This window comes from Eumetopias jubatus, unplaced genomic scaffold (genome assembly GCF_037043125.1).
Source record: "Eumetopias jubatus isolate StellerSeaLion01/CBP00866 unplaced genomic scaffold, mEumJub1_p1.0 scaffold_7, whole genome shotgun sequence".
Lineage (NCBI taxonomy): Eukaryota > Metazoa > Chordata > Mammalia > Carnivora > Otariidae > Eumetopias > Eumetopias jubatus.
This window is the reverse complement of record NW_028274813.1, coordinates 38,021,413-38,028,214: the sequence shown is the minus strand read 5'-3', so window position 1 is coordinate 38,028,214 and position 6,802 is coordinate 38,021,413. Positions and strand designations below refer to the sequence as shown.

The window sequence follows — 6,802 nt, the reverse complement described above, 5'->3', positions numbered from 1 at the left end:
TTGGTCTGATTCACAGGAATTTACTATGATCACCAATAATGTGTCCAATTTTTCATTCCCACTCTGATAATTCAATCGAGAGGAAATAAACACAGCTAGGCAAGTTGGCAGTGAGTCAGAACTTCAAAGCCATGTGTTTAAAAGTACATTATTGACAGGTCACAGTTTAGTAGAAATTTTTTCTACAGCCTTCAGAGCCATGGATTTGCAGCATGTGGTAGCCAGATAGAACGCTGGAGGCCATCTTGCTTGGTTTTCTCATTTTATAGAGAGAACAGAACCCAAGAAGTTAAGTGATTCAGGCTTGAAATGGGGGTTGAAACAAGAAATTTCAACTCCTTACCAGATCTGAACATTTTTCAAAATTATAGTCATCTATTTTGCTGTTAACATTATCATTAATGAATGCTAAAGAATTTAAGGATTAAGCTTCAATATTAAGTTTATTTTATAGCCATGTTACTCTTTGTTGTCATCAATGATTTTTGTCTTTCTCCTTCTCTATACTGTGAAGGACCCAAGAGAAAGCCTGTCTTGTTTTTTTCTTCATCGTCAGGAACTAAATAAATGTTTCTTGAATGAATAAATGAATAGATATGCATCTGTCTGTGAAATTTCCTTTGCAGAGCACGTCACTGACACTCAGGTAGACCTCTACTTAACCATGAGTATGATAGGGAAAGCAGGTCCTTGGAACAAAAGACACAATACCTAAACTTGCAATCAAAGTGAATGAATATTGCAAATGAGAAACTAACATGAAAGTGAAACTACCAAGTAGAAGATCCACTCAACAAATGTGGATGCTAAAATGGAACACAATGACAATGCTCTGCCAGAGAAGGGGCTTTCAGGGAAAGATAAACAGATCCAATTCCTAATCTCTGTGGGCATCACTAAAACAGCTGGTGCTATTGTGGTCAAAGCAAATCTTCAGGAAGGAAAATAAGAGGCAATTATGTCAAGATCAAATGAGTAAAGGAGGTGAGAGTATTATACGCTAATTTTTGAGTATGTTGCAAAAAATTATATTGATGATGGAAGTATTAAGATTAAGACTGTGATTTTATCTAGAGCTAGGAAAGACTTCAGAGAAAAGGGTTTTAGGTACAATCCATTAAACTAGAAGTAGCAAAATGATGGATTGCTCAATCTTACATTGAAAGTCAGTTGTAAGTAAAAATACAATTTGGGGTTCTGAATTTCAGAACCCCAAATTGTATTTGGGGTGAACTCAGTTCACTGACCTTACAATTAGACTCTGGTATTGTACAGTTGACTTTTGAGGTTAGTGTTTAGCACATTAAAAAAAAAAAAAAGAGCTCTCTCTTCCTTGGCGCTGCCTGTGGAGGTGGCCGCCATCTGTTACTGGGCAGCATGGCTGCCCTCAGACCTCTGGTGAAGCCCAAGATCGTTAAAAAAGAGGACCAAGAAGTTCATCCGGCACCAGTCAGACCACTATGTCAAAATTAAGCGCAATTGGCAGAAACCCAGAGGCATTGAAAATAGGGTGCGATTCAAGGGCCAGATCTTGATGCCCAACATTGGTTACGGGAGCAACAAGAAAACAAAGCACATGTTGCCCAGTGGCTTCCGGAAGTTCCTAGTCCACAACGTTAAGGAGCTTGAAGTGCTGCTGATGTGCAACAAATCTTACTGTGCAGAGATTGCTCACAATGTCTCCTCCAAGAACTGCAAAGCTATTGTGGAAAGAGCAGCCCAGCTGGCAATCAGAGTCACCAATCCGAATGCCAGGCTGCGCAGCGAAGAAAATGAATAGACAGCTTGTTGTGCACATCATATTTGTGTTAATAAAACCATAAAACCTACAAAAAAAAAAGCAACATGTGGATAAGGATTATTTTCCCTCACATGACAGAAACCCAACTAGTTTAGACAACAGGGGAAAAGCATCAGCCAGGTCTAATTCAGCATATTTAGAGGGACCTGTTGGATTTAGATAGCTCCTCTTCCTCCATGCCTGATTCTGGCAACAGAGTACTGTTTCTACTTGTGCTTTTTTAGGAAGTTTGCTTTGAAAGTCAATGTTGGACAATTCCTTCATTGTTCCTGGCTATATCTTTTTTCTGAAGCACTGGACACCTCAGCTTCAGTGTTTGGAGCAAGAATTTCTGAAAATAAAAAAATACATCTGGTAATATTTCAGAAATATTATGTTATTATACTAATTTTTAACAGACTTGGGTTTCTGCTGTTTTGCAAGCCCAAATGAAATAAAAATGTTTTGCTAGCAGCAATTAGTATTATTCATAACATATGAGCAATTTCAGTAACTTCCACATACATTCATAGTATTTATGTGTATTTAAAATACTAAATGCTGGCTTGGTCGGTGGAGCAAGTGACTATTGATTTTGAGGTTATGAGTTTGAGCCCCATGATGGATGTAGAGATTACTTAAAAAATAAAATCTTTTTAAAAATTTTAAAAGATTTTGTTGACTGTTTCTTTTGCTGTGCCAAAGACAACAAACAGAATGGGAGAAGATATTTGCAAATGACATATCAGATAAAGGGCTAGTATCCAAAATCTATAAAGAACTTATCAAACTCAACACCCAAAGAACAAATGATCCAATCAAGAAATACACAGAAGACATGAACAGACATTTTTCCAAAGAAGACATCCAAATGGCCAACAGACTCATGAAAAAGTGCTCAATATCACTCAGCATCAGGGAAATCCAAATCAAAACCTCAATGAGATACCACCTCACACCAGTCAGAATGGCTAAAATTAACAAGTCAGGAAATGACAGGTGTTGGCAGGGATGCGGAGAAAGGGGAACCCTCCTACACTATTGGTGGGAATGCAAGCTGGGGCAGCCACTCTGGAAAACAGTATGGAGGTTCCTCAAAAAGTTGAAAATAGAGCTACCCTACTCTCCAGCAATTGCACTACTGGGTATTTACCCCAAAGATACAAATGTCCTACATTTGATCCAAAGGGGTACATGCACCCCGATGTTTATAGCAGCAATGTCCACAATAGCCAAACTATGGAAAGAGCCAAGATGTCCATTGACAGATGAATGGATAAAGAAGATGTGGTATAGATATACAATGGAATATTATGCAGCCATCAAAAGGAATGAAATCTTGCCATTTGCAATGATGTGGATAGAACTGGAGGGTATTATGCTGAGCGAAATAAGTCAATCAGAGAAAGACATGTATCATGACCTCACTGATATGAGGAATTCTTAATCTCAGGAAACAAACTGAGGGTTGCTGGAGTGGTGGGGGGTGGGAGGGATGGGGTGGCTGGGTGATGGATATTGGGGAGGGTATGTGCTATGGTGAGTGCTGTGAATTGTGTAAGACTGTTGAATCACAGACCTGTACCTCTGAAACAAATAATACATTATATGTTAAAAAAAAAAAAGAAAAGAAAAAGAAGATAGCAGGAAGGGAGAATGAAGGGGGGAAATCGGAGGGGGAGACAAACCATGAGAGCCTATAGACTCTGAGAAACAAACTGAGGGTTCTAGAGGGTAGAGGGGTGGGAGGATGGGTTAGCCTGGTGATGGGTATTAAAGAGGGCACATACTGCATGGAACACTGGGTGTTATACACAAACAATGAATCATGGAACACTACATCAAAAACTAATGATGTAATGTATGGTGATTAACATAACATAATAAAAAAAATTTAAAAGATGAGGCACCTGTGTGGCACAGTCAGTTGCTTGGTTTAGTCTTAGGCCATGATGTCAGGGCTGTGAGATTGAGACCCATGTGGGGCTCTGTGCTCAGTGTGGAGTCTGCTTAAGATTCTCACCGTCTCTCCCTCTGCCTTTTCCCCCTGCACACGTGTGTCCTCCTCCCCCGCTCAAATAAATAAATTTAAAAAAAATTGTAATAAAAAATATTAAATCTCTCTTCATCCTAGTTGAGATTGAATTTATCTGTATTTTTCTTTGGGGCATATCAAGTAACTGTCAACTTCAAGAGTTTTTAGATAATGGGTAATCTCAATAATTCCTTGACAGATTTATACAAGCTTATATAAATAATAAAACTGAATTTGAGGAAACATGGTAGGGTAGAAACTTCTGAGTTGAAAGGCACATGTCAAGAATTCCTTGACTTAGTTCCTACTTTCCTTTACAATGCCCACTCTAAAGGCCCAGTTACTCCCCATCTCCCTACAATGCCCCTCCCTGCCCCACCTCACCACTACACACACAAAGACCAAGAACCGAAAATACCCTTAGAAATAAACTGTGGCATATCTGTTTCCAGCTTCTAGGAAAATTTTCTATTATGTAAGACAAAGGGAGCTGAAGGGACTGTTGACATCTATTTTGCTACCTGCAACTTAACCAAACCCATCATCATCCCTGTCTCACTGTCTGCCTTTCTAATTAGGGTTCTTATACTCCTGAGTATGTTGTCTACCTCCCTCATTAGTACTTGTTTTTACAGATTAATTTGGATGCTGAAACTTCTAGAGAACAATAAGGCAAGACATGAACATTTGGGGATAGGGAGGCAACAGAATTTTGCTTTGTACTTTGGAGATATAGTCCCAATATATAAAAATCTTTATTGGGGGGTGGCAAAAACAAGAATGACCCTAATACTCTGATAGCCCACAATATCAAAGAATCAAGTAGCATAAATAGGAAGTGATTAATGATTTCACTGAAATCCAGAAGAACCATAATAGAAGAATATCTCCAAGTCCTGGAAATTGTTGTGTATAACATCAGGACTTCCAATTGTAACAAGCTGTACTAAAGCTAAGTCACAATCCCAGTGTATTAGCAAACACTGGATCTAGATGTATCTTTCTTCATTCCATGAGGAGTAAACTGAAAAACAAGAACAGACCTCAATGACAGCTGGGGTGTTGCTCAATATACAAAACTATTTCAGAATAAAAGTAGTGTTATGTGACTATTATAACTCAGAGGAATAGAAATATCTTTAAATGATTAACCCTTGAATTAGGAAAAAGTTTAGAAAAAAATAGTGTCTACAATAACAGATAGAAAGATGAGGCATCTGGGGACCTGAGTGGTACAGTTGGGTAAGCATCTGACTCTTGGTTTCAGCTCAGGTCATGATCTCAGGGTCGTGGGATTGAGCATCGTATCGGGTGCCACACTCAGCATGGAGTCTGCTTGAAATTCTCTCTCCCTTTGCCTCTGCCCCTTCCCCCCACTCACTCTCTCTTCCTCTCTCTTTCAAATAAATAAATACATCTTTAAAAAAATATGTGGCATCTATAAAACAGGAACAGAAAGACATGAAAAGAGAACAAGTTATAAAGAAAAGATGATCAGATGAACTTAAAAGTCAATAGTTAGAGGTGAAGATGGAACTGGATGGAAGGAGAAAATATTACACAGCAATTAAAAGCGCAGAGAAGACAAAAATCAATATTGGAAAAAGCAGAATATTGATACAAAATCAATAATGGGAGTAGTGATAACTCCAAAATTAAAGAGTTTTAAATATTGTGAAAAAGATTGTTTACAGAGGACATACAATAAAGAGGAAGACTTTAAGTTGTAGATATTTAAGTGAGGAATTAACAGTTGAAACAGAAGTGATAGTAAAAGATGTCACTGAAAAAAGTATTTCTCAGCATACAGATTAAAAGGGCTCATTGTGTTTGAAGAAAAGTTGACAAAATTCCAAATCAGGGAAATATGTTTCATTATAAAGATGAATAAAAATATCATGAGCATTTGGACATGAAGCATAAAGACCTAAGGGACTACAAATCAGCAAAGTATAATGCTAGAAGTCAGTAAAGCAATGTATAGGGGTATCGAGAAAAGAACTCCGTAAGTCAAGAATTTTAAATGTGAGTTAGGTTGATGGTAAGTAATAGAGAGGTATAAACATATTCCATGGTATGTAAACTCTTAGAAAATGTCACCCTACTATATCTATATTTTATATCAGTTAGTGACTGATGCTTAATAGATCACCCTAAAAATTTGGTGCCTTAAAGCCTCACACATTTATTACTGCTTTTAAGTTTACACCTCAGCTGAGTAGTTCTGTAGAGCTAGGCTTCTCTGTGTTGTTTTTGGTCAGCCTCCTAATGCATCTGCAGTCAGCTAATGAGTTGGCAGAGGGCTAGGATAGCCTCACACACAGGTCTAATGGTTGGGGGCTATCAGGTGAGACAACCGTGGTGAGGGAGCCCCATACATTTCATCATTTAGCAGGCTACACCTGGCTTATTCAAGTGGTAGTTTCAGAGTTCCAAGAGTAGAAGCACACAAGACTTTCTGAGTCTTACCAGTGAGAAATATACATCATATACATCAGGGCAAGTGTGGTCCAGGCAACCACAGGCATGGCACTGCTCAGTACACACATAGCTCCTAGTAGTTTTGACTAGATCTCCACAGAGAATGATAATGGCAGGCTGGTAACTGAGGATGACTTTAAAGTTAGTGGGGCACCAACCTATATTTATGCATGCTTCAGGTGGTCTTGATGTGGCAAAGGCAGCATGGACATTATTGAGAGTCAGATAATCCAGCACAGCAGACAGCAGAAAGTATGTTTACCATGAAGAGGGTGACATTTAATCAACGGAATGAGTATCTTATCTGTTAGTGTACTCTGCTATGGTCAATCATTTATGATATAATTGTCCAGGAATTGTGATGGTGGCATATATGGCCAGAGGGAAGTGGGTATGGGGATTGATTTGGAGTTCTGTCAGTCCAATATTCAGGGCATTATCAAATTTGAGGAATTAAGTGAAAGAATACAAAATCTTGCTAATTAGTCTGGGCCTTCTAAAAAAAG

The 6,802-nt window shown here is 38.4% G+C and overlaps 1 pseudogene; it reads left to right on the top strand.

The window, feature by feature from the left end:
- Positions 1–1,377: 1,377 nt before the first annotated feature.
- Positions 1,378–1,824, top strand: LOC114206929 (large ribosomal subunit protein eL32 pseudogene; annotated as a pseudogene).
- The last annotated feature ends 4,978 nt before the right edge of the window (positions 1,825–6,802 follow it).